The sequence below is a fragment of the Amblyomma americanum genome, chromosome 1, assembly GCF_052857255.1.
Source record: "Amblyomma americanum isolate KBUSLIRL-KWMA chromosome 1, ASM5285725v1, whole genome shotgun sequence".
Lineage (NCBI taxonomy): Eukaryota > Metazoa > Arthropoda > Arachnida > Ixodida > Ixodidae > Amblyomma > Amblyomma americanum.
In genome coordinates this window covers 258,749,571-258,777,270 of record NC_135497.1, presented here as the reverse complement: position 1 = coordinate 258,777,270, position 27,700 = coordinate 258,749,571, and the positions used below count along the sequence as shown (strand labels likewise).

Below are 27,700 nucleotides of genomic sequence, written 5' to 3'. Positions count from 1 at the left end.
AGCGGAAGAGGGGGGGGGGGGGGGGGATGTGCGCTGCTTATACCGCTCTGGGCTCTCCGGGTACTACTGCAATGCGTCCTGAGCGTCTGCAGCGCGAGTATGAATTCTTCATTGGGCCCGCCGAGCTCCGCGCCTTGAAATATTAGTCGCCGCGTCGCGACTCACGCCGGCGTTTAGTTTTGCTCAGCGCTGGCCCCAACTACAACGCTCTCGAGCAACGACGGCCGAAGCGCGAGAAGCAGCCAACTTTGTTTTTGCCTTCTCTCCTGCATAAATGTCCTGAAAGACTCATGGCCGGCATCTTCGTTTAAGCGGACCCAGCGGTGCAATTATTTACTCGCGCTTGCGGATTCCGCGCTTTCAGCCCCGTACGTGTCCCTTCGCCGCGCGATAGTGCTCTCGGCGGGAAAGCAACAATCGAGTGGGCCGTGGCAACACTTGGGAATAATTCACCCGGCGCAGGTATCATTTTTCCCAGCATTCCGCTCCTCTCTCTGCGCGGACAAGTTGGGGCAGTGGATAATGCAGTACGCAGCCGCGCTTCACGAGAGCACGGGTGGCCACCGGAACAGCTGCTCGTCGCTCGCTCGCCTCGTGGCCGAATCGAGTCTCGACGCTCAGTTCTCACGCTTCTTCCCCCCCCCCACCCCCCCCCCCCCCCCCCCGCTTGTTCCGCCGCACGTTTCCTGGCTTCGCATTCCCGCTACGAGGCGTTCGCCCGCCCATTTTTGACGCGTCGTGAGGAGCGTAGCTGGATTTCTCGAAGCCATTCGCGGGACGAAGGCTACCCGCTGGCGAGATTTATTGCGCTCGCGGTCCGCGCGAACGAAACAAAAGTGTTCGCCTCTCCTTTTTCTCGGAATATCGATCCCTTATATTGCGCCCACTGCTTTGCGCGCGATTGATGAAAGTTCCCTGCGCACTGTGCCGTCGTCCGTGCTCTGTTCCCTCGGCCTCTTTTGTGCCGCCTCTAAGCGCTCCATTGCGATTCCAGCCTGTTAGCTGACTCTAAGGAGGCAGAGAGACCCCCCCCCCCCCCCCCCAGAACTCCCTTCACTTTACTTCGCAAAGGGCTGAGACTAATTCCGAAGGGGTGCAATTTCCCTTCACCAACTCGTGGCGCGACCCCCGCGCGTCCTGGTGGTCGATATTGCGGCAGCCGCGCATGCCCGCGATCCGCCGCAAGATACGAGGCTGGAGGACCTGTCGGCATCACACAGCGGTCGTATTGACACAGGGCAAAGCGTTTCTTATTAGTCGAGGGAGGGAAGGGCGCCATTTGATAATGGCTTCTCGTATCCGAGCTGCCACGGAACTAGAGCGCTCAGGTCAAGAAAGTGAGGTATCTTCGTATGTTGCACCCCAAGTGGCTCGAACCTTCGCCCGTGTTCTTTAAACGCAAATTACGTGCTTTACGCTTTAAACGCAAATTAAGTGACGTTGAAGGGCCATCCACTGGCACGTGCGCATTTTTTTTTAATTCGAGAAGTGTGCCATGAGGCATAAGTTGAAAAAAGGAAAGGGGGGGACGGAATGCACGGGATTGAAATTTAAAAGAAGGAGTGAAGAACCGTTGCGCTGAGGTAGTCGCAGAGGTTGTTAATGAAACGGTTGTCCATTGTCCACTTCACGTAGTCTCGCGGTTCCACCGCAGGCCCACCTCCCTGAGGAGCCGTTTTCTGATAGCAGCCGTCGCTGGGCACGTCCACAACAAGTGCCGCACATCACAAATGTCCGGTGCAGCGCTACATGCGCATGCTGTTCGCATGTTCACAGGCTCATCGGACGTGATGCCTGATAGCAGATCACAGTGCATAATCACAGTCGATTACGCGTCTTAAGACAGCTCAGGTAGCCCTAAGCATTTTTGTTTGTCTATTTGTTATTGGTTTGGATTTTTTTACTTTTTCCAATTTAACTAACGAGCTCGCTTACCGGTATTCAGAGGCTTCAGAGAAACCGGAGCGCTTATAGCTGAATTCACGCGAGCAGCGGCTGCAGAGAAAAACCCAGTAATAGTCGCTCAGAGCTGGAAGCCGTCGGTTTTGTCTTTTACCCATGATACCTTTAACGGGGTTGGATGCTAAACTCTCACTTTTTGTCTGTGCCTCTGACTGTTCTGTGACTGGTTTTTCACGTTTTTGTTGTTGTTGTTGTTGTTGTTTTTACTTCCCTGCTTTTCTCTTTAAATTTAGTTTTTTTAGCGTCTAGCTCCTTTTATTTTTATTTTTTGTGTAGCCTTTAGGCCCGGTAGTGTTGCTGGTCCGGGCTCCCTCACTGGTTCATTTATGTTGTTTTTTGTATTTTTTCTGAAAGGACCAATAAAAGGGGGAAAAAAGGGTCTTAACCTCAGTCCCCGCTATCAGTCGTTTCTTGAAAGCAGTATGGATCCAAAATCTAAAGTTCGCTTCTGCATGTCATCTCGGATGCCCGCTGGAGACACTTCTGCATCGGTCCATGGTTAGTGCGCGGCTAATTTGCGAGATCGTATAAATTTTGTGAATGTTCCAGCCTTTGCATTCGGACACTTCACAGGGTGCCGCCCGCTTCCTTCTTGAATGCACCCTTTGTGAGAATGGACGAAGGAACGGCTTGTCCAGCGGGTACGTCTTTCATCGATGTTTAAGGTCGCCCTTCGCTCCTGGGCCCATGAGACGGCGTACAAATGCTGCGCAAAGATTCGATCTCCTGCTTATAGGGTTTCTTACAGGCCGCAAACACATGCCATTGTTGCTGATCGCCACTCGTTGTTTGCATACAATCCGGAATCAGATTAGAGACCGTTCAAGCAATGCACGCGCAGTGTCTTCGGTGTAGTCCCATCGGCGCACGGTGTTAATAAATGTGCCTTTCGAATCAAAGTATACAGCTGACGTGCAAAGCGGGTCTTGCAAACTGTATGTTGTGTCGGCTTCATATTCGTTTCTTTTTTGATTATTTTTGGGTCATTGTTTTTTTTTTTTACCTTACGTTCGCTACAGCGTTGTCCTCATTCCGTCATCTGAAGTCGTTTCTTTGTTTTGTTAGCTTCCGGCTGTTGAAGTAGCCGGTCTGTTTCGGTGGCATCTGGCTCTTAGTTTATTTTCAACAAGGTACTTCTTTCGCTGTGGCCTTCAGCCCTTTCGTGTTTTCGGAACCGCAGCGCGTCGCAAGGGCCTTCTCGATCTGAGGAGCGGCGCTAGCACACGCCGATCTCATTCCGCCGCTGTGCGCCCACTACGTTGCAAGGATTTCCTGACCTGTTTGCCCCAACATTGGCTGGGCGCGCCACGCGAACGCAGAGGGCTTAAGAAAACACTAAGAGACTGGGGAAGAACCCACGAGAAGCATGCGCTACGGGAAAAGAACACTGGTCGGCTTCGGGTTTTATTAGGAACACGACAGCGGAGATGGACCGTTTGTACATTTTTCGCTGGCGATGATGCGCACTCCGGTTCCCGTGGCGAACACTGAATAATGCCGGCTGTTTAATGTTTTAAGGCCGCGGCCGAGCCAAGACGTCGGCGACGCGGCCTTTACGCTCTCGGGCCACGCGCGTGGCTCGGCCCTTGCACTGCATGCAAAGCGCGTTGGCTGCCGACGTGGCTGAGAGGTGGACCGAGCCAAAACAAAACCTCGGGGCTTAAAAGCTCGTCTGAAGGGAGGGCACGGCTCGGAACACGGCGAATAACCGCAAAGAAGGAGAACGCAGCAGCAGCAGCGGAGTCTGTAAAACGGGGCGAGGCTGTGCAGCGGATGTTGGGAAATTGGTTTTTCTGCTTGGCGCGCCCCTTCTCCATCCTCTTCTTCTCCTTTCTTCCACCGCCGGAGTAAAGATAGACAGAATGCTAAAAACCTCCGGACATAGAAGCTATGCCCTGGGCTTCCCTTCGTGTCGGTCGATAGCGCACAGGGCGACAGGCATGTGCACAACGGAAGATTGAATTGAACTTGCGGCGGAAAATAGGATCGCGGGCTGCGCTGCTACCAGGGTGACTTTTTTTGGAATGTCACGAACATCATATAGAAATGTGAAAAGAAGAACTGTATTTCTGCTGGCTTGTTCGTATATCGCTATAATATTACGAGGTTCAATTCGCGGGTTGCGCGAGGACATACAGTCTCTGTACACACATATTGCTCCGCCTGCTTTACTTGTTGTTGCTTCTTTTTGTCTCCTTGCACCGTGAAAGCCGGGAGCTTTGATTTCTTCCCGTGGCTCTGTCCCTCCTTAGTGCCCGTGGCATCGGACGCGCTGATGTCACTGCCTGTGCGACGCTCCACCTTTGGGACCGTGGGCTGATCGTGCAGTGGCGCCATGCCGCTCACTTCTGCTCAATGAGCAACAAGAGCCAACGGCGCCATGCATCCAGCTGCTTTTTGCCTCGTTTCGTCCCGACACTGTTCTTTCGAAACGACATTTAGCGCTGCAATCTGAATACTCACGAAACAAATTACTGTTAACTTCTCCAATCCCTTCTGCAGCCTTTGCAACGGTTTTTTTCTATTTTCATCTGAGTGTGAGAGAGAATGGGTTGCAGGGAACTTTCCTCCCTGTAGAGTTTCTTTCTACCCGCCCCATTGGTTGTCGAATCGTGTACATCGGGATACGAGGCGTCGCTTGCGGTGAACGCGGCGGCGAGCAAGCTATTCGCCACGGGCACCTCGCGCACTCCAACGCCGATGGCTGACGCGACAAAGAGGCGGAAAATGGTTGCGGGAGCTTCGGCCTTCGGAGAGAGAGGATCTAGGGAGGCCTGCTCGCCGTTTCGGGTTAGACCGCGCCGTATACACGGATGGCAGGAGGCACCTCCTAACGACACGACAAAGGCACGCCGCGACAGCACCGGGACTGGCAGGCCTCGCTAATGCGGCGAATTAACTCGGGCACTTAATAATAATGAGCCGCCTTGGGCGCCGGCGCGTCCCGTGTTCCCACAGCGCCCAGGAGGCGTTTCCTCCTGCCTTCGCTCGCCATCGCCCGCCCTCGCGCGGCTGTGCGCACAAAGCCTGAATACTTCGTCTTTGTCGGCGAACCTCGCCGCTTATTCGTTCCAGCGACAAAAGGCGCTCCATTATCGAGTCTTTCTTCTTCCGATATCAAAACGCTGCTTGCTCGCCTGCCTGCCTGGCGCGTTTCTCTCTCGGTCTCTCCTCCTTTGCTGCGCGTGCTCGGCGCCGGCGACTTTTTGACGCTTGTGGCAGGCATCTGCCCTGCGTTAATTCGTTCCTGTTGGCGAAGTTATTCGCGTGTGACATGCCTAGTATACATTTGAGCTATATGGGAGCGCGTAGTACAATCAAATTACAAAATTAGGACACAGGCCTACAAGCGAACGCACGTGTGCGCGCGGGCGTTATTTTATTGGTCCCTCATTTATTTCTTTCAACGAGATCTGTTTTTCAGTTCTTATTCTGTTCTTTATAGAGTACACCCACATGCTTCATTCGTAGGCTTGCTACTCCGCTCTGTGCGGGCGCTTTCATCCTGCAGCGTACATTCAGCGAAGTGGTTGGGGTTGTTCGCATGCGGGTGCCTCGGTTGCCGAGGCATGATTTGCGCGTGAGCGCAGCCACAATTTCTGTCGCGAATTTTCCACCGTGCAGCCGAAGGAGACGGCCTCTGCGGGCAGGCTGTGAGTAGTGAAACTAAAGAATCAGGTCCCAGTCGGCAAAACCGTTGCGACGCAAAAAAAAAAGGGGGGGGGGGATGCAGGCGGGCTCTCAGTCCAGCTTTCCTTTGAAATTCGCCGCTCAAATTTTAAGTGGACGTAGCCATTTTTTTCTTGATTTATCCACCGCCTACTTCCGAGAATTTCACTTTGAGAACATTACTTTGAAGCGGCCGAAAAAGCTCTTTTCTTTCTTCGGCGCACCGTCTGAGATTCGGCTGAATTTCTGGACCCCGAGATCTACACTGAGGCTCACGTTTGTGTTAGCAGCGGCTCAACTGCTGAGTACTGCCCTCCGCGCGGTAGTCATCTTTTCAGTCTCTCTTTTCGTGATCTTTTCCCTGAACATTCCCGTGGCTCCTTGGCCCGTTCATTAACGGAGCTCATAATAATGACATTCTTATTAGGGCCATTCGTGAATGATTAGTCGAGGTAATATTGTGTTCCTCTTCAGCTGTTCTTGTTTCCATTTATTTCCCTCCCGCTTTCTTGATCGTTTCGTGTAATAAAACTTGGACCGTTTGAGCAACGAATGTCTTGATGTGTACACGACTGGCTGAAACGGCTCGTAACTGTCGGGTTCTTTGTCGCGTTCCAGTTAACTCGTGTCTCTTTTAGCGCAGCATTATGTCCAGACGAATGACAACTGAGAAGTTTTTTGCCCGCATGGCGTCTCTCATTTCCCGCCCTACAGAGCCAAATGAACAGCGAGAGACTGTCCTTTCTCGCAGGCGCATGGCATATTGGTCTTCTTGCGTTCCTTTCATTTTCGGCCGGCGGAACTCCAGCGTAACTCGATAAAACCCGCAGTCGCCTCTGTCGAGGCTTGTGCATTGATCGCCCACCGTGTCACACGCCGTGTTCCTGTCGATAGCGATGTCTCGGCGTCCGGGGCCCTCTGATTGCGAGCAGGCTTTCATCGTCACGCCATTTCGATTTGTTACTTGGAATCGAATACGAGCGTATCATGTTCGCCAGAGTTCGGTTCATTCATGTTCTTTGATTTTTGCTCTTTCTTTCCTCCCGCTCCACCCTTCCCCTTCCCGCTCCTTTTTTTTTTCTCAGCGCCTTTGTGTGTCCATAGATACAAAGATAAAAAAAGAAATTAGACATGTTCGATGCAGTGAAAGAGACAAATATCACGGTACGTTGTGCTGGGCGCTGAGCCGAGTCAAAGCGTATCCGCTGTCTGCACCTCAAACTACGATACTGAGGGTCGAGGTCTCGTCACACGCCGCCGAATGTCTCTGCATCCGTTGTTGCACCGAAGCACGATTTGAGTAAACGTTGCTTCTTTTTTTTTAGTTGCTAGCTGGTTTAGACAGCGTCGCCCATATTAATGCGATGGCATTAGTGTTCACGTCAGGTGCAAAATCTGCCGTTCGATGTAAAAAAAAAATTGCTGATTGGTCGAGAGAGGTCCCGCGACATTGTCACGTCATCACAGTCTGGGCTGAGGGGTCACCTTGATTGGTCGACGGAGGTTACGTGCCCTTGTGATGTCACATAACCTGCCCACCGTGGCAGGTGTCAGTCAAATTAATGATTGGTCGAGAGAGGGCATGTTACCTTGCGGCGTCATCATAACCTGGCCACCTCGTTGTGAGCAACCTAGTTTCTAGATAGAAACCTAGATAGCATTAGAGTTCACGTCAGGAGCAACCAGGGCAGTCCGGTGTCACAAAATTAACCGATTGGCCGAGGTATGCGTGACGTCAGAAGGTCATGTGACTCCAAAGAGGCGTGACGTCACAAAGTGACGTGACTTCAAAAGAACCAATCACAGGCCACTACCCAGAGAAGGGAAATTCAAAAATGGATCGAAATCGATAATCGATACATCTAATGTTATCGCTTTCCACTGTTCAGCGCCCCCATTGTTTTTTTTTTTTTGCCGGCTGTGGCAAGTGCACAGCAAATCATGAAAGCGTGCTCAGAGAACCGCATCAATGCCGAGTGGGAATTATAAGCGCTGCTCGATCGTCAGCGTGCATCGCCCCCTGCCGTGCGGCGGCGACAGTCATTTCGTGCGTGCAACGCCCGCCACAAGTCCTGAAAGTGTCGGACATTGAGCGCCAGGATTGCAGAACGACGCGCGAATAGCGTGCTTTGACGGTTCATCAACACGCTGCTTATGCTCACAACCGGGACTGCAGTTGACGTAGTGTTTGCTATGGCTTCAGCAAATATGACGACACCTAGTACCGCTCGTCTTTTTGGGCTTCGTCGCATAGCGAAGACAGCCTGGTCTTTCTCTTCGTCAGATTCGTCTAATCCGGGCGCTGAACACAAGCGCAACTATGTGAACGATTCACAATAGTTCACAAGTGATTCACAAGTTACCTTTTACGGGGCTTCAGTTCCCGGGCCTTCACCTGTCTTCCGTTGCGCCCGAGGAAAAGGTTCGACTTATTTAAAAGTGGGTCACCTCCTTCCCCGGGTATGTACTAAATGTCGCTGTCGCATGTGCAGTATTTCCCAACTCGATGTGCGCACATTGTGACGTCATTCTCACATTTTTGCTCTTTTCGTGCAGTATGCTTCCCGGGGGAACTCAGAAAAAAAAATAGGCCGATTTTCCGCACGGCACCAACGTCGCTGTTGTATTCCCAGTGCAATAAACGTAACTGCCGCTTGCCATGAACACTGGATCTGGCCCCAGTTGTTGCTGTTCTCGATGCTTTACTGCAGCGCAGCACGTGAGAACTGGACGCTTGCGCGCTCAAACAACCCGAGTGTCTGGAGGCTGCTTCTTTCCAATACACTGAACATTGTTGACTTCTTGCAGCTGCTGTTTACAAAACAGCGGCAATGCCGAGAGTGCATAACCATTGGCCGAAGGCCCAGGATACGCACGTGTTTTCTCACGCCTTGGCGGCAAATTAAATTTCCCAGCGCAACGATGTCGTTAGAAGAAGAGCACGGCGTGGCCACGACGTCGGCTGCCCAGTTACGCCAATGCATTGCGATGCAAACCTTGCGTTTGGCGCATGATGGCCTGAGCCGCTTGCGCGCCATAAAACACAACACAGCCGCATTCGGGGCCTGTTAGGGTAAATCGCACCAGGCAGGCGCGGGGCACTGGGAGCGGGCGTTCGCGAGCAGGTTCCATTCGGCCACGCTGTTTCCTGTCGAAGAAGGCTGAATGAACTTTTTTTGTTTCTTTTTACGGCTGCGCGCGTGGCGAAGGCATCTAACTTACTGCGGGACACTCGTTTGTGAAAGCGACCTCCTTAGTTGCCTCTGCGGAGTAAAACGCGAAAGAAATCCCAATCAGTGAAGGTGCATAATATTGTGTTTCTCCGCTCAGTCGAGATGCTGCTGCTCATCAGACTGGGATTTCTCAACTCTAATACGTGTATTGGCGCGACTGCGGCTTCGTTGAAAAAAAAAATTATTTCGCGACTCTTCTTTTCCGGCTGAGTATCTTTTTTCTTATTCGTTCCGGCTGAGCTTGAATTATGCTCCAAAGCCTCTTCAGGTGGAGCAGGAGCATCATGAGCTGGAACTAGAAATAATTGGAGGCCGAGAAAGGGGCTTTTGTGTTACTCAGCAGCAGAGTAACGAGCTTCCACTGGTATAAACGTGGAACATGCGATGCGTCTCAGAGAGCAGGGAAGCCGAGGCGAAACGCTGGCTCAAATAAATGAGACGCTAGGCAGCCGGTTGCGATTAAGATAATGGGGAACGGGAAAGCAGTATCTGGGCGATTCTCCTGCTCTTTTTCTGAGCGTCGTTACATGTCTCGTATGAGTGCCTCTTCTGCCACCGGACGTATGTCTTGCGTTCACTTCGCGGCGCGCAAACAGAAAGACAAAAAGGAGTAGCCGCGAGCAATATCAGCAATGCACCCTGGCCAATCCCCCGCCGTAGGCACGTGCCATTCAGACTGAGGACCTCATCATCTTCATCATCAATAACGGCAACGCGTGTCTAATTTTCTCGGGGTACTTATAGGGATGTAGCCATGGAGGTTTTGTGCAAGTAGTAAAAAGGGAGGTATAGGTAACGGCAGTCTCCGTCTGATCATGCAGTTTATTATTGTGCGAAATTGGGGTGGCAGCTGGCAGGAGTAGCCCGGTGACGATCAGATGCCGCTTAGCGAAGCCCCTGCTTTAGTAGAATTCAGAATGCGAACAACCATATGCGACCTTCTTCGGCAATACAGGCACGAACGACAGTGTCGTCGGAAAGAACTCCCACGACTCACGTGGCAGATCGGCTTGCAAAAGAATCTGCAAAGGTGTTGTCAGTTTGTCATTGATTTTTTTTTTCCTCATGCAGGAGTCTCAAAAACCGAACTAGAAGGAGCTGACGTCAAACAGCTTCGATAAACCCAATGCTGCCTTTACATCACATTCAGAATTTCACTGTGGCTGTGATGCGTCGAAGGTGACAATCTACAAATCTTTTTGTTCGGGCTTCTTCTGCACGGCAGGAGGTACACATATGCGCCTTTGGGTTTAGAGCTAATCTTTTCGCGGCCGGCGAAAGAGTTGATTGTTTTTGGAGAAAATCGAAAAAAAAAAGAGAGTTGGCGACCACTCTCACGGCATGTGCCGTGCACACTCCAACTTTAGTACCGAATCAGAGCGAGAAGAAATTCAGTACCGGAAAAGAAATGCGATGCATTCATGGTGATTGCTCGATAGCGTGTCAGAAAAACGGGCGCTTGCAAGGTGATTGTCGCTGATTCCGACTGCCTCATTCGCATTATTATAGAGAAAAGAATGACTGCCAATTATCCGTGGAACTCTTAGGGATGTTTTCTGAAGCAGTGTTCTATCGATGAAGCATCTTGGTTTGACTCTAACACATCAGGCCTGCCGAGTGCTATTGAATTCTTTTTTTTTTTACATTAAGAAGCATGACCCAAACAAAACATGTGGATCATGTTGCTTCTACCCAGTTTGATGCTTTTATTTCAGCGCGGGTAATTTTTCATGCAAACATTGCCCGCGCTCCTTCGCGCTGTTCAGCGCGCCAGATCCGGCGGGTAGTTCGACTACTCTGCCCTTTCGCAGAAAGTGAAACGCAGGAGCGGTGAAAAGCCTTTACAGGCGCTTTTAGTAATTTAAGCGCACTGCGACCTGTGTTCGCCCTTAGCACTAGCTCAATCTCGATATAGAGGAATCTTCAGTACGCGCGAAGAGGAGCGAGAAATCAGTGGTCAGATCGATCAGAGCGATTTTTTTTCTTTTCACGGCGTGATTAGGTCGCGCCTCGCCTCGCTTTCCGAACAAGACGTCAGACGCAGATTGTTTTCAAAAACGTTCTTCGCTCCTGGCCAGCGTATGCCGTTGCTCTAAAAGACTTCGCAATACGCAGCCTTTGATAGTGGAACAACGTGGAGAAACTTTAGCTATAGACTGACGTCCGGGTTTATTGAGCAACTCTTGTGCAGCGCCCTTTGTACTCCACCGCACCTCATCCGCAGCTTTTCGGAGGTATAGATGTGCAGGGGAACGGCACCGAACTTCGGCCCCGCGGAGGGTGCAGGTTTCGGGAGATTGTTACCCCGGAAACAGTCGGCATTGTACCGGCCGATTACCACAAGCCGCAACGTTACGCTTAGGTTCTTCCGCTGTGGCGAACACGGGTCTCAGCTGTTGCGAAAGGTTTCAGTGATTGTTCTAGCGCTTTTGGATGTCTAGTGTGTTACCGTCGCCGACTGAGGTAATAGACACCTTTAACATACCGTGTACAGTGTTACTGGCACCGGAATGCCGGGATCCCACACACCGCCACTGCCCATGCGCTGATTGGTCCCGATGCGGCAGGCGCCCGCGCATCTGCCGGGTACCTGGCGCCATCTGGCGGCCTCAAGACGATCTGCGCATGCGCACTGACGACGCTCGGGCTCCCAGTACTCCGGTAACGGTAACGGCATCGAGCTGCACGGTATGCTAAAGGTGTCTAATAAGGAGCAGCAAGCGGCCGGTGAGGGCACAGCTAACAGCCACATATCCCAATGACGTGGACGTGATGTCACGCCTGCTTACCTCCCGGAGCTCTGAGATCGTACCAGTTGGGAAAATCTATTTTAAAAAAGTGGCTTGTCCTAGGAGCCACTTTCCGAATGCTTATGGACGGTGACATCATCTGGAAGCTGTCAATAAAAACTGTCGCCTTACGTCACCATTATATTCTCAAAAGCATTTATTTTTCGGCTTATTTTACCTCTTATTTATATCTCATAGTGGATCTCATAGTGTGGATTTTTGTTAACTGATTTTGTTGCCAGGTGGTTGTGCGTTTATCAACCATCTCCAAGTTCGAAACTTGAACACACTTTACTATTGGCCACGGGCGTCGCGGCAATACGTAAACACTCGACTTCTGGCCCACCGTTGGACCGCCGTTTTATGATACGTGGACCTATGAGAAGTTTCGCAGCGAGTAATATCAAGGAGTTGTGCATACCTCCCTCTTGCTATTTTTCCCCCTTTTGTGGCCGCCCGGTCACATGCGACGTCATGTGCTGGTGGAGACATGCACCAATCAGTGCTCTTACGACTTGCAGAAATATCACAGTATAGCTTCCTCTCACGTCACCAATCAGATTTTTTTTTCTCACTTTCGAAGCGTATGTTCAGATTTTCTTCCTCTACTGCAGCTAACGAACGGCAAACAAGATTTTGGTGCAAAGAGTACTACGCCCGATAATACGGAATTGGTAAGCGTACGCGAAAAGCCGGAACGCTAGCAACAGTCGCAACGAATAAGGCAAATAATTTTCGTGACCGCCTTCGCGCTGTGCAAAAATATGCCAGGATGATGAGCGATGTGCACGCTGTTACGAACAGCACGCGACACCCTTCCGCGTTCGAGCCACGCATCCGAGACACGAAAAAAAGAAGCTTGCAAGGGGTCCTCGAGGAATTAGCTACGATTCAAACTGTCTTCAGCGATGTCAGTGTTCTGGCTGACAGTTCGCTGGCGCCCAAGCTTGAAGAACCTACGCATAACGCCAGGAAAACATTGGCTGAACTATGAAGCCATCTAGCATGTCGAGACAGGCGCTTACTCCCATGATTGCGGCAATCGAGGTATGAGCATACGCGGTGGCAGAAGCGCAGACTAATCACGCACTGTTCTGACACGAAGGGCCGCGGGCACCACTCTGCGCCTGATTGGCTGGTGATAATAATAATAATAATTGGTTTTGGGGCGAAAGGAAATGACGCAGTATCTGTCTCATATATCGTTGGACACCTGAACCGCGCCGTAAGGGAAGGGATAAAGGAGGGAGTGAAAGAAGAAAGGAAGAATAGGTGCCGTAGTGGAGGGCTCCGGAATAATTTCGCCCACCTGGGGATCTTTAACGTGCACTGACATCGCACAGCGCACGGGCGCCTTAGCGTTTTTTTTTTGATTGGCTGGTGCCAGTTGTAACTTGTGTTTGAGTGGCAGCACATCGGGAGACAGAGTACAGCCGGCCCTGAGATGACGTCTCTCGGCTTTGCACAAATCACACGCAGAGACCCAACCGAAAGCAATGACATCCTTAAGCCTCACAGGTGCTCTTCATTCGTCAAGATGTAGTTTGGCGTTTCTCTCGACCGAATGAGGCACAGGCGTGTTCCTGACCGGCTTGGATGACTAGGAGGAGCAACTGTGTGCCATTTCCGGCGGGATCGTCAACGTGTGTTAGGGAAACGCGGGACAAATCCAACGGTAGACAGAGGTGAAATGGGGCATTGGGCGCATCCGGAGTCCAACTTTTCCGCACAGGCGGGCCAGCTTGAGCCCCGCGTGCGGCAATCATTTCATCCTCGATTTCCACACGCAAGTCTGCCGCTTTTCTTCCAGAGCGCAGATGCGTCGCCGCTCACGCATGAGAGTAATCACCTCGTCTCGTTCAGCCTAGCAAAGAGCGAATGTCGGCGTGACGTCGCGAACGCCGCCGCTTCAGCGGCCGCATGATGAGCGCACGGTCCCGCGGGAGCGCAGCTGCATCGGCCGCTCAATTTGATCTTTGCCGGGTGCCGTGACCGGGGCATGGACCTCCGTCTCCGCTACTTGTCTCAGCCAAACTGCTCGACCGCCTGCCTCCTCTTGTTGTCTGGCGTCGCCTGATTGCAAAGCTTCTTGCCCTTTTTACCTTTCGACTCGCTTGTCGCCCCCAATGGTTCGACGCACGAAGGCGCCTGCGCCCTCTGTCTAGCCGCGAGTCACCTACCACTGCCTCGGGGGACGTGTTCTCTGATGAACGAGAGCCGCACATTGCCTCGTCTCTCTCGAGTCACAACCGCTGGGTGTGCACTTTGTTTCATTTCGAGGGGTAACTTTTTTTTTTTTTTTCAGATGTACGTTTCGCTGAGGGAACGCGTGAAGTACTTGGATGGTATAGAGAGTGGGAAACACCCTCTCGCCTCTTGTAGTCACTTGTAAGTCGCGTTGAAGTACGCACCTGTCGCAACCGGCCTGCTAGCCGTGACGTGCGCGTGTCGAACGGGAAGACCGAAAGATCTACTGCTGCTCTAAAATGAAGGCTCCGCCCTCTTCCCCCCCCCCCCCCCCATTTGCCCCGCCTTTGCAGGAGCGCAGTGACTATCGCGCTTAGATTTCCTCCCATATGGGTTGAAAAAAGAAAGTAAAAGTGGTATAGGAACGCGTTCGTGAGCTGAAACTGCGCATCCGCTCTAAACTGAACCGCCCAGGTCTATGATTATTTTTCGGCTCAAATTAAAATGGCGCTTATCCGCGGTGCTTTGAGTGCATTCAATCAGAGCGATGCGTGCCGATTTTTACCTGCCGGCGAAGGAGGGTCTACGATGAAGCGTGCCAAACGAAGCCGGTTCTTAGCAGAACTCTTCGTCGCTGGGTCGTTTATCTCTCAGGATGGAATGGTGGTTGGCTGGCGCGAGCGCACGTGCTTAAAGAGAGCGAAAAAGAGGGGAAAATGGAGCAAAAATAAAAGCAGATCGTCTGTTCCTTTCTCCTGCTCGCTTGGCGTTTTCGCCTCCCTCGTTCGGCGCTTTTCCTTTTCTGTTTCTCGTGGCCGCTCTGGTTTATTCCCATTCAATCATTTCCATTCACTCGTTGCTCTCCTATTTTCGGCGCTGTTTCTTCTCCCAGCTGCTTGGACGTGCGCGCTTCTTGGCGCGGCGCTTTTTGGACTGATTTCTCCTTTCGATAAAACTCTTCCACCTGTCCGGCTCTCACGCTTGTCTGCATTCCCGAGGGAGCAGGGAGAAAATTCGTGTTCGTGGTAATTTTTATCGGGAACCAAGAACTGCACACACATAGCACAACGCACAACTTAAAGCCTCCGTATTCTCCACTCAACGCCCCCCTCCCGTGCCTTTCTCTCTCTGTTTTTTTCTTGCATTTGAAGAAGATTTGCGCCATTTCTCAGCGGTGCCGTGTTGTGTGCAAAATCAAAAATTCCTTCGAGGATGCTCCGCGAAATTACTTTTCCTTCATTTCTGCACTTCCTTGTGTTCTACGGCAGTTCTACTTGAAACCTTTGCGCAGTCATTCGCTTGGACGTTGCGTGCCCACAGAACATTCTTTACGGGGCCACCCGCGGAGTGCAGTTTTTCGTCGAAATTTCACCCTCACGTCCTCCGCATATCTATATGTGCGCGGTCTGTGTGTTTGTGGTGGAAAGGGGGAGGGGGAAGAGTTTGACGGGAACGATCGCCGGTGCGGTATAGTCGCTGGGAGGCCACAGCACTGATGAGCTCGAGGCAATTTCAAGTTGAAAACGTTATTTCTGTTTTCTTCCGGAGTGAGGGTGCTCTTGGCCGCTACGGACGTGGCTCTGGTGCGATAGATAACAATGAACGTTGCGATAAACGCACGGTTGCGCAGCAGCACGTCATGTCTTCAGTCATTTTGCAAACATATTCGAGAAATTCTCCGGACTTGCACGGTGCTCAAGCGGCGGTATATTTATTACTAGAAAAATGTCTGGACGAATTCGATGCCTCCCGCTGCTTCCAGCGAATACTCGGCGCCTTCTTTTTTTTTTTAACAGCGAACATTTTTGAAAATGTTTTCGACTTGATCATGACTTGAGAAGCGAAGTTAACTGAACTGTTGATAAGGTTGAAGTTTAAAATCTGGAAGCGTCTAATATATTAGCGATTCTATGATTTATACGTCCTCGTTATCGTTCTATACTTAATGACTTAGTGCGCTTCTGAGAAAAAAAAAAGGCTTCGCTGCGAGGTTTTTTCCACTTGATTGGCAGCGTGCTTCTTTTTCCTTACTTTTTTTCTTTGTTTACGTAAGAGCGCTGCTGATCGTCCTGGCTGGGGGCTAGTGAAGAAATATTTACGCATGCCTTCTGGCTGAAGTCCACTTTTCTTATTGCTCAGGTGGGCTGTGGAGGCGTAGCGTCTGTAGCAGAATGTCTGGAGCCCTGTAGCGAGAATGACTAATGCTTATGAACAGTGCTCTAAAAGCGCTAAAGAATTTTTGGCCCGTAACTTTGCACGCAGTACGTCGCCTGCTCAAAAATAAACATATTCTAAAGTCAACTGTGCTACTTTTCTTCATCTCTTCGCAAGACGTCACCGCTTCGTCGCCATACTCTGCCTACGTAGGATGGATATATGACTCTTCTAATGAGTATTGTGTTTGCCTACGTACGACACTTGAAATTTTGTCGTGCAATTTATATGAGGCGTGTAGAGGTTTTCGGCGTGTCTTCCGTAGGTCGTCGTAAAGTTCAAACCCACGATCTTTGTGAATCTTTATTCTTTACAATATGTGCTGCAATAAATGCCGGTCATTTACTTTCACATTACTTTCGCGCACGCTTACTTTACAGAAAAGCGACATTTTCGAGCTGAAATTAAAACGCGTGAGTGCTGCGTATGCTTGACCGCACAAACGTTGCTGTCTTCAAATGCTAAGATTGAAATCCTCTTGGCTTCGCTCAATCACACACAAGATAGCGCTCTACGTCGAAGGGGACAATGTGAAAGGAATCAGGCACAAAATCGTTTCCGCCGAATAGATCTGCCAAGGCTTAATTGTACAGTGGCGTTATCTGGAACGTAAGGCTGCATGTTGCAAATGCCATTCAAAATACAACAAAACGCGCAACACTGTGAGGGAGTAAATGGGCTCAAACAATCAGTCTATAGTCTCACGCCGAGAAAAACACAAAGTGAAGGCATAGATAGAAAGCGCTGTAGACCGTCTCACGCACCACATAACGAAGAGATAGCCAAAAAGAGAGCTGTTTAATTAATCGTATTTAGGCGTATTTAACTCGCCGGCATTGTGAAGGCAAGAAGCCAACTGTCCAGGGATGCGGTGGCTGTGCATTTCGATAGCAATTTTGTTTTGTTTTCCTCATCTGTTAACAAGCCACTGTCTACCTTCCATGACCGTTGGGCCGAGAAGTTTTTTTTGCCGCTCTCGCACAAGATAACGATGTACAAAGGGCGGTACCGTCAACTGGAGAAACGCTGTCGGTATGAATGGGGGTAACACGCGTCCATGCCACCCACATATCTAGTCCTATACACACGCTCGTGGACAGTCAGTGATTCTCGCCTGAATCATTATGCGCCGATGGCACTCCTGACTCCGAGTCCTTTCCGGGACGCAGCTTCCTCGGCTACCGAAGAAGAGGCTTGAGCGGCCAGGCTGTGTGCGTGCCGCTTAAAATGAGTCTGCACAGCTGTGCCCATCTTGCGCGCTCAGAGTCGGTCCTCAAGCTCTTTTGACGTCGCCAGGGAAACGCATCTTCAGAACCCCGATGTCGTTCGGCCGCGCTTGTCGGTATATAGGTCTGCGAGTTCCGCGTATCAGCATGGTTCGCGGGCTGGTTTTTTTTCCGGTTGGATAGCTGTAAGTCTATTTCGCCGAGTTCACACTGCCGCTTTCTGGTGTCTAAAAATGTACAGTTGTCATTTCCACAAGGCCAGCTATTCCTATTCTTTCCCGCTAGTCGGCATTTCGGACACTTTCGTGCGACGAACGCCTCTTTCACAACTACCGTTCATAAGCTGTCTTATTCTAAAGAAGTGCCCTGTACCGAGAGATTTTCATTACTTACACTCGCCCGTGTAAACACATTCACGACCATGGACTGCGTTCTAAACCGCGAGCTTCCCAATCTCATATTTTTGCCGCAGGTATTTGCGAGTTATCTGTCCTGTTACGCGCCTCGAATAACTTACTCGAAAGCCATTGGGTCTGAAAGGAATGGGTTTAGATTAAACGCTAGGAATTTTTTTAGATCTTGCTTAATGCGACGACGAATTAGTCCTCTACTTCTTTTTCACAGGCAATGAATTTCTCTGGTGATATCCCACCGGTAAATGCCCACTTCCAACCTGCGAGCTCAGGGGGGTGCTGTAACTTCTAGGCCACCGCTGCGGTGACCAATTATGCGATGCTACATAATTGTCGATTTCATCCTATGACCTTCATGGACCACTAATGTTACATTTCGCAGCTGCGCCCAAAGCGCGTACCGCATGCAGGAAAGCGGGCATCGACCACTTCATTAGAAAAAGATACCTAATAAAAATATCACACACGTGAAAGCGCACTTAAAGGGAGACTGAAGCACTTTTTGCAAAAATCGGGCTTGCGGCGGCACCTTACAGTTTTTGATGCTGCGAACTCGAATAGAGAACTGAAATTTGGTAAAAACAAGCGCTAGTTGTCGTTTTTAGCAGAAATACGCAGCCGGCGCCTCGGGGCACATCGCGGGTCGCGCCGCCGCCTCTGATTGGCCAAGAAGACGTGACGACACTTCGAGGACCGGCGAAGCGGCCGATATGGCTGCAGTGCTGCGTAGGCTGCGTTGCGTGCCGATTGCAGCTCTTCGCGGTGTTGTATAAGCGATTACAAGACACTTTTGGCTCTCACGTGAACATCGGGGTTATCTTATGGAAGGCTTTCATTCCACAGTTCAGCTCGGTACTTCCCCTTACCTTTTTGAGCCTGACGCATCCCCGCAAGGGAGTTCTACTGCGCCCCCGTCGAGCGACAGTTCGTCGTTGGCCGCCAGCGAAAGCGACGAGGCATTTTTACGCGTGGGAAATGTGAACTGGTAAGTATCTCGATTGCTAATCGGTTCCCGCGCATATAGATGCTGTTTGTTGATGCGGCGTTGCTGCTGACGAGGCCCTACAGCGCGAGTGGCTCAGTGCGGCATTTCTTTATTGCATTTGGTCGCGAGGAATACGCGGGTGTAGTGTAGGTATAGAACACGGTCAGTGTTTGAGCGCGCTGGCAGAACACATTATCCCGGTTGTAAATGCAATTTATCGACAAATAAATTCAAGGAACAGGCTGCTACCGCAGTATTTGCGCGTGCTGTACGATAGCCTGATCGGCGTGCGACAGTCCGTTTTTAACATGCATTCTTCCAGTATACGCAAATTATTCAGCATGTGCACGTTTGTTTTTCATATCTTCAGAGTAATGCTGTAGGTTTCGGCGCGCTGGCGCATCTTTTTGGCACATCTGTTACGAACACTCCGCGACGGGGCAGTGACCTATGCTGCGCGTCCTGTTTTATTTTGCTTTGCTGCACGTCGTTAGAAGGGGAGGACCAGTTTGAGCTTCCATGCACTTAGGTCTATCTCCCCGTTCGCGCTTGCGGCTTCCCTCGCCACCCCAGACGGCGGGGCTCTCTGCCGGCCTCGACCTTGGGCCCGTCCCCTGGGCGAGGGACGGTGCAGCCGCCTGGGGAGGAATTCTGGTATAAGGGAAAGACGTTGACATCAGTTTTGAGCTTTCCGACTCGTTCAAACTGACGAGCTGCAGTTAGCAATTTATTTTTACGCGTGAAAAGGGGCGCGGACATCTTGAGGGTGGACCGGCGAAGGGGGCTGCGCTCGTGGCAGGTTGTCTCTAGCTACTCCTAGCAGGCAGGCGCTCGGTCTGGCCGAGCGCGGAGGCAGCGACCGCTTGAGAGCTGGTGCAAGGCGCGCCAGTTCGACTGTTGGGACGCGGTGTCCCTCGCCTCTGTGCAGGCGATAGACTAAGTCGGCCGCGGGCAGTTGTGGCCGTATACTGACTCTTGTACCCATTTGTAAATAGCCTGTATAAAAGTTCTTCGTTTCTCACTAAATCGCTTCGCCTGCAAGTCGCATTCATCGAGGTGCTTTCAAGCGGTGCATTCAGTTTTGAAAACCACCGGCAAACTTTACTAATGCATAGTACGATTTTAGACTTCTTGCCTACAGGCTTGGCACTGAAGCATTACCGAAGCGTTTTACCTTCCTCTTCAGGTGTTCCTGCAAACACTGCGCAGTAATGACTGAAAAAGAAGACTGCCTATGTTGTCAAGAGGTCCCCGAAATTACTGGAAAGCAGAAGCGGGCGCGGTGCATCACAACAACAAAAAAATTCAAAGATGTATGCCTCAACAAAGCAGTCCTTGAAGTTGCACTGGCACGGCAGGAATCCAGGGCATCAAGAAACGACAGGGGCTCTGTGAACAAGTGAGGAGCACATGTGGTAGCTGGGTCAGTTTTATTGACATGCATTCTTTATTTTAGGAGGATGAGGTATGCTGCATATCGACAATTTGTCTACCTTGTGTGGAAAAGACTGGGCAGGCACAAGAGAGAAATCCTGCCGAGCTGCGTGCTCAGTGCTGTAAGAAAAAAATATCTTTCTGCTGATGGCAGTTATACAGGATTCAAGCACCCTTATACTTGCTGAGGTAAGTACACATTATAAAGCCTAAATAGCTAAGCACACAAGTCATTCCTCTAATTTGCAGTTATTTGTACCTCCTTCCAGAGTTTGTGCAAATGCCTAGAACATTCATGAAATAAATTTTCATTCATGGTTGGCAAAACCAGAGATAAAAACACACAGATGCTTTCAAAAAAGTAATTTATTTGCGAAGCTTCTGCAAGTCAGCATACATCTCGCCAGTAAGAATGTGAATCAAGTGGGCGGTAGAGACCATGCTACAGAATGAGGAGCATGGGAATGAAATTACAATTTCACTCCATTTGAAATAGTAATAAAAGAAAAGAAGAATGGAGAATATCTGGTGGTGGACTGGACGGCAGTATTATATGCGTAGGTGACGAATGGAAGGACAAGGTCCCAGTTGGAATGGTCAGGACTGATATACATGGTGAGCATGTCAACAAATGTCCGGTTAAACCGTTCGGTGAGACCGTTGGACTTCAAGTCTTTTTATGCTAACCTACAAATTGTCGAGAAATGCAGAAGGATAAAGCTTTTAGGATCATGCAGATACTGTCTTATAGTTTATGGTGTGTTCACCACAGTCTGTCGCTACTAATATTTTTTGGAAGACAGCAATGGCTGCTAAATATGTGGCAGTAGTGCATTGGTTCCTCTTTCATAATGGCAGATATGAAGTACAGCAGATTGAAATCTTAAAAAAATAAAGTGAAGAGAGAGCCTCAGTCCAGCGACCAGCGTTCCAACAAGAGGACTTGTCTTTGTCAGGTCAAGTGTGGTCATCATTGGCAGGGGTTATATAGGCCCTTCACTCTAAGGAGGATGGACTGGGGTTACGGTGGGGTGTGGAGCGAAGAGGGTGGGAAGGTGGCGCGCTTAGTCTTCAAACAGCTCTTGTCTAGCCATGGAGGCTGTCACCTACAGGTAGGAGAGAAGCGGGTTAGTAACCATACTGAGTTGAAAAGAATGCAAGAACAGACCCCCCTTTTTCCAAAAAAAATGCAACAGAATCTAAATGAACAACGGCAATAAAACAATAAAAGGAAAACAGCTAAGGGAGCAAAAAAATGCCACGAAGGAAAGAATAGAGGCCTTAAAGTGGTTGTCAAGGTTGCATTCTTTTTCCTTGTAATCTATGCAATCCCCAGCATATAGTGCAAAGTGGTATACGTACTTTTTAGTGGCTGCATGATTTCGCCTACTCTGCCTTCTTGTGTTTAGTGATATCTGTTTTTCATTTTTTTTACAAACTAAACATTTTAGTAACTAGTACTTCCTAATTAAACTACACGGTGCATGTCATCACATCCTTTGCTGTACATTTTTACCTGTCACAATGGCTATCAAGGGCTTTGGCTGCTCAACCCACGTTCAGATTTGGGACATGTGGTAAACCCCCATACTACTTACCAGCATTTTCTCTGCAGATCATGAGAGGCTGATCATTGCCTATTGAATCTTGACTTTCTTTTCTCGACCAGCTTCTCCTTTGGGACCTTTGGAAAACTGCTGCTGAGTGGTGGGCGAGATTCTGGGGCAGTTTTCCTCTCCTGGGGCTGCGTGCTCTCAGCCATGGCCACAACCTTGTCGAGGAGGCATTTGACGTAGCCTGTGTGAGCATTTCATCTTGTAGATTGTGCAATATTCACTTTCTTCATGACCAAATAAACTAGGTGGTGCAAGCTTACCATGAGTGGGTGGCTCCTTTACTGGACAAGCTGTTGGGTTACCACCTGCTGCCTTTGGGTAACGCACACACCATCGAAGTGTGCCATCCTTTGTGCGTGCCTGACCACGTCCACTGTTCTCATTGTAGTGAAGTGCAGCAAGTTGGGTCCTGAAAAAGTTGCACAGGACCGTGTGAAAACGTGTAAACGTGTAACATATATAAAAAGTCCAACCGTAAAGATCATGCAACAAAAGAAGGTCACTGATGGATGTTAAGCACAGCACCATGTTAGCAATTAGTGCTTAAAAGCACCATGAGCACGCATGATGAAAATACTGAAGAAGCAAAGAACTACTTTTGAAGAGCGAACAGAACAATGCATCGCCTCAGTTGCTGGGCAAATTGAAAATGAAAATGCAGTTCTTGTATGGTAAACACAGCCAAAACTAAATGCTCACAAAGTGTCGGCACGTAAAATCCCTTCCAATTCGCTCGACTCTGTTTTTAATTTCTGTTTAGACGACGTAAGAAATGATGCAGCTATTGACAATTTCAGTAAGTGTAATTTAAGATGGGCACCTTTTCATATAGTTCTGGCACGTGCCTACATGCCTTTCACTTTTCTATAGATGCGTTTAACATTTGTTTTGTTTAACACAATTGTTTTGTGATATCGATGGTTTCTCACTGTGAAAATAGAGTATAGAAGACAACAGCTTACCTGGCCCTCATTCCTGAATACGAATAATGGTAGGTCTTTGGTGTAAAATGGACTCGAAGGCTATGAAAAGCCTCTAATCCATATGTTTGATGTCTGGTGGATAGCCGTGGCATGTCTTGCAGAAGGGCCTTAGACTTTGCAATGTCTTCTAGCTTCTGGAAAGCTTCTGATTCTAAAAGGAAACGGCTATTATCATCTCTTTGTATAGCTCTAAGCGTGCGGCTTGCTGTATGCTCCTGCATCAACCAGTTAAAAAATATTTCAGTGCACCTGTAAATAAACTTCTGTTCAGTAATGAGCCACTTATAAGTTTCGATAGTTTTAATAAACATTGGCATTTGAGGTGCACTGTAATAAATTGTATGGAAGAAATTTAAACAGCCATTATTTAACTAGCTCATGAAGCTTTTCATGTAAATCCTGCTGCACCGCACAGGTTGCTCAAAATTTTGGAATCCCTTCTATTACACTCAACAACGATAGGTTGTCCAGCCCTCCATTCCATTCCCTGCCATTTCCTCTTGATTTCTGCTAGGATGTCATTAACTCGTTCATATCGTAACGTTGCACTTTTCACTTTCCACAGCTTGCAGCATTGTACTCAATCTAAGTTCAACCTTTTTTGCTAATTTTGTTTCTGCACCATAATAGTGAGTACTGGTAAGATAAAGCTTTTGTACAATTTGCTCTTGAGGGATACTGGTAAATTACCATTCATGATTTCAGCATACCTGCCAAATGCACTGCTCCTTATTCTTATTATCCTATTTCTTTCACTCTCATAGTCTGGATGTGCGGTCATTACACACTAATAAGATCTCTTCCCTTCGCGCTTTTAAAGTTTCACTGCCTATCACAAACCACTGCTCGCTTCAGAGACTTGGACATTGCTTAAGTTCTCTGCATAAAGTTTTTAGACCCACTGTTCTGCTTTGCCCGTCGAGGTCATCGATCATGCTTTGCAGTTTGTTCAGAAATCATTTTTCGAAAGCGCTAAAACAAAACGGACAAAGAAGGAACAGACATGAACAAGCACTCATCCCCGTCTGTTCCTTTTTGTCCATGTTGTTTTAGCACTTTCGAAAAATGACAAACGTGCACCAGCTAGCACGATCCGCCACTCTTCTGGAGTTTCGAGTTCTTTAGCAAGGCAACGTCATCACCAAATTGCATTAACTCTTATCGCCAGTTCTTCTCATTTGAGGTCAGTGATTACCTTCTGTAAACATACAGTGAATAGTACTCTAGAGATTGTGTCTCCCTACCTGAAACCCTCTCTTATTGGAAATTATTACTTTATATATCATAGTTAGATGTGCCTTATTATGCTTTGCTAGGGCCTTTCACATATTTTCATTACAAAATGTAATAATATACCTTCTCTGAGCCACTGCTTTGGTTCGATGTCACCATGCAAGCACGTGGGGAACAATGCCTGATCGTGTGTGTGGATGTCCCTTATGTGGTTGAGAAGTGACAACCATTTAGGCACAATGAGTTGTGCTTTGCCTTCGCTGGATGCTGCCGCCCAATACAGGTGGTTGCACACAGACTTGATCCAGGGTGCAAGTTCCTTGCAGCTATTTTGTTTTGCAGCTGTGTGCAGCTTCTTGGTGATACCTAAAATGCATATTAGAAAAAATAGAACTAATGTAATATATTCCATAAATACGCTAAAAATAACATTTTATCAGCCACTGTAAAGCAGCAGCTGCTAGATACCAAGCAAAGTATTTCCGTTTCAGATTGCGTAGCTAATGATTCAAGGCGAAGCAGCAACGGGTGGGAAATCACGACGCCGCATGTGAACAGCTTCGACATTTGTTTGCTTCGACGCGTCGGACCAAACCTCGCTCAGCGCGCCCCAAGACCTGGCCAACCTGGCAGCGCCACTGCTCCGCAGGGGCTTCCCGAGCATGTCAGGCACAGCAGTGGGCTTTCTTCAATTGCCTGTCCCGTCTGCACGCGAAGAATCACCAGCGGTGTTTCGTTGATTAATTAAGTAACGTTTAGCACAGGGGTCTCTATAGCATATCCCCTTGCGCGAGAAAAGGAAACTCGCCAGTACAGCCGCGCGCGGCGCATGCAGCTGTGCCCTACCATCGCGGGATCGCTCTCCACGTGGGCGAATCACAGTCAACGCTTCATGCCACGCTCCACACAAAAATGAGACCTGAATTTCCGCGAAGTAATGAATTTAAAATCGGAAGTAGAAGCACTCACCTCATGTTTCCTTCTTTTAGCAAATGCACTTCTTGGCGGTGGCGACATGCTTTTTTTGTGCGAAAATACTGAAGGAACCGCGTCATGGTTCAGCCTTGCCCCTCTGACAGAAATCCCTAGCGATCGCATTAGGGACAAGCTCTGCGCGTAGTCGCTGTCACGAAAGTGCTTCGAGCAAAGTACGCTTGCTTTGGTCGGCTTGAAATTCTTCCTCTTCACAGCCACGACCCACTGCGCTGCGAGCTTTTGATCTTTCGGGAAAGTGTGGAAGACGACATCGTCGCGGCCGTAGGTGCTCGTACACCCGAATGCACAGCAGTACCTCATGTTAGATCGGCTGCACGTGGTCGGATGCTGAAAACATGGCTGAAACACTTTGGGATTACGACCACAACGCAGGCAACACGAGGAACAACGCGCGCTGAAAGCACGTTCGGGTACCTCGGAGGGTCTCCGGCTCCTCAAAATGACGTCACACGGGCCGACAAGGAGGCGGTTCTCCTCTCCGCTGTTTCCCTCTCCTGCGCTCTCTAGGGACGCGGGAGATTTGAACGGCGTGATTTCAATCTGTGATTGCGCCGGTGCTTTTGCAACAATTGAAAAAATAACTTCACAGACATGGTCAACAATGAGTATACTTCAAAAGCCTAGTAGGTTAGCAGATTTGAAAACCGCCTCAGTCTCCCTTTAAGTGATCACAAAGCCGTTATAGCTACCTGAAAATAAACAACAACTCTAATATCTCTCTATTTCTTCGCGGACCAGCCTTTTTCGAAAAAGGCTGGTCCTCCAGCCGAAGCGTCGTGAATTAAATCCTGTTATGTTGAAAAAGGCTGGTCCTCCAGCCGAAACGTCGTGAATTAAATCCTGTTATGTTTCTTCAATTTTTGGTGATTTATATATATATATATATATATATATATATATATATATATATATATATATATATATATATATATATATATATATATATTAATGAGGATATGTATAGAGGTCAGTTTCGTACCTTTTTTCTATCGCAAACCGGGAAAGGCTTGACCTGTGCTTCCATTGCTTTGGATGTTTTGCTGCCACTTGTTCGTCTGTTGCACACATATCGACGTCCGTGCATAGGTCACAATGCACCTTGAAATTGTTTTCCGCCAGTGATCAACGCGTCGACTGTTGAGTGTCTGTAAGCTCGGTGCTTCCACTGCGACGACTTTGAGGCCAGTCGTGCGACCAGAATGTTGCCAGTGGCTCACTCAGCGTGATGTGCGTGCAAGTGCTGGCTGTACTGCTGCTTGCGCCTATCCGCCTGATTCCAGGTTTACTCCAGCTAAAGACAGAGCAAAACGCATCCCCAACTCGACGCGCTGTCCGCAAGGAGGCCGCCAGAATTTACGCGAGAGCCTGCGGTTTTCGTCACTTCTTGCATAGGGCGCGCATGCGCCGTGCGGCCGCGTACGCGGTGCTCTTGCGCGGGCATCCGGAGTAGGTGGCAGCGTGGTGGGCCTTGCGGTTGGCGCACTTCAGGTTGCTCGGCGCGTCGCATTCCTTGTGGCTGAGGGGGCCGGCGCAGTTCGTGCACCGCCTCGAGTGACGCCATTGTTCGTGCCCGTAGCGCAGGCAGTTGTAGCACTGCGTCGGTGCGCGAGTCGCCACGTCGCCACGACGTACTTTGTTAATCCCAGATAGAACCTCGGCGGCACGCGTTGGTCAGGGCGGGAGTGAAGGATGACGCTGGTCGTGGCCGTATCCGCGTCTCGCTGCTGGCGGCGCGCGTCCTGTACACGCACTGGTGCCGAAGCGACACCACGCCGTAGTCTACGATGGACTCCAAGAGCAGGCGGTCCGTATAGTAAAGCGGTTCGGGTACGTGCCCAGTACGCAGGCGGAGACCTTGACGTCGGCAATGTGGCTGGCTGATAGCAGACTCCGAGCGCCACTGACGCTCGAACACGACACCAACAGGGCGCCATCGTCCCTGATGTAGTGTGAAAAGTGCTCGTAATTTAGCAAACCCCTGCACTCTTTGGCGATGCAGTACTGATCAACGCGGCTAAAAGTTTTTGCGCGGCTGCTCGGCTGAAGCATCACCTCTGCTCCGATCGGCCCGTTTTTTGAACGCCAGGGCGATGTGCACTGGGGCGAGAGAGAGAGAAAAACTTTCTTGTTGGAAAGGAAATCGGGGCACGCCCGTCGGTCACCGCACGACCCCACTGCACTCAAGTGTTTATGTCCCTAAGGTCCATGACACTGGTAGCCTGGCCGGTGGCGATGGTCTGCACGGCCGGGTCCTCCGAGCTCAGCAGGGTCTCCCAGTCCTCCCAGGTCTTGAGGCCCTCTAAGCCGCGTCGGGGAGGGTCCGCGGGTAGAGGGAGAGGATGTGGAGGGAAGAGGCGAAGGATTCTGGGCACAAGGTGCAGGCAGGAGTGGGGAAGGAGGGGTGATAGTGGACACTGGTGCAAGTCTCTGTTTCGTAGCCATCTGCCATGTTTACTACCTCTCTTGAGAGCGACCTTGTCTTCTCCTCCGGCTTAAGGTATCGCCCGGTTTTGCTGTATCAGAGCTCCTTTATCGTCCAATGTTCTCCGCCACGACACAAATGCAGGGGTATGCACATGGAGCAACATGAATATGCAGCCCCGAATGCGAAATCACGGTGACGCCGTTCCTTGTGCGATGTTCCATAGCAGGTAGGCGATCACTTCGCTCGCCAATGTGAGACAGCGCGGAGAGATGGCGCTCTTACGGATGCGGCAAATATACTGTGCTGCTTTTTAGTCGACCTTGGTCCTCTTGCTC

The 27,700-nt window shown here is 49.8% G+C and overlaps 1 protein-coding gene and 1 long non-coding RNA gene across 11 annotated transcripts in view; both read left to right on the top strand.

Moving 5' to 3' along the window:
* LOC144114996 (GTPase-activating Rap/Ran-GAP domain-like protein 3) overlaps nucleotides 1-27,700 on the top strand; it is an 811,635-nt gene that overhangs the window by 450,358 nt on the left and 333,577 nt on the right. The gene's annotated exons all lie outside the window — the stretch shown is intronic.
* LOC144096735 (uncharacterized) lies at nucleotides 18,198-22,060 on the top strand. The gene is made up of 4 exons (XR_013306835.1): nucleotides 18,198-18,678; nucleotides 19,865-20,077; nucleotides 20,135-20,301; nucleotides 21,782-22,060. It is a non-coding gene; the product is annotated as an uncharacterized LOC144096735 (long non-coding RNA).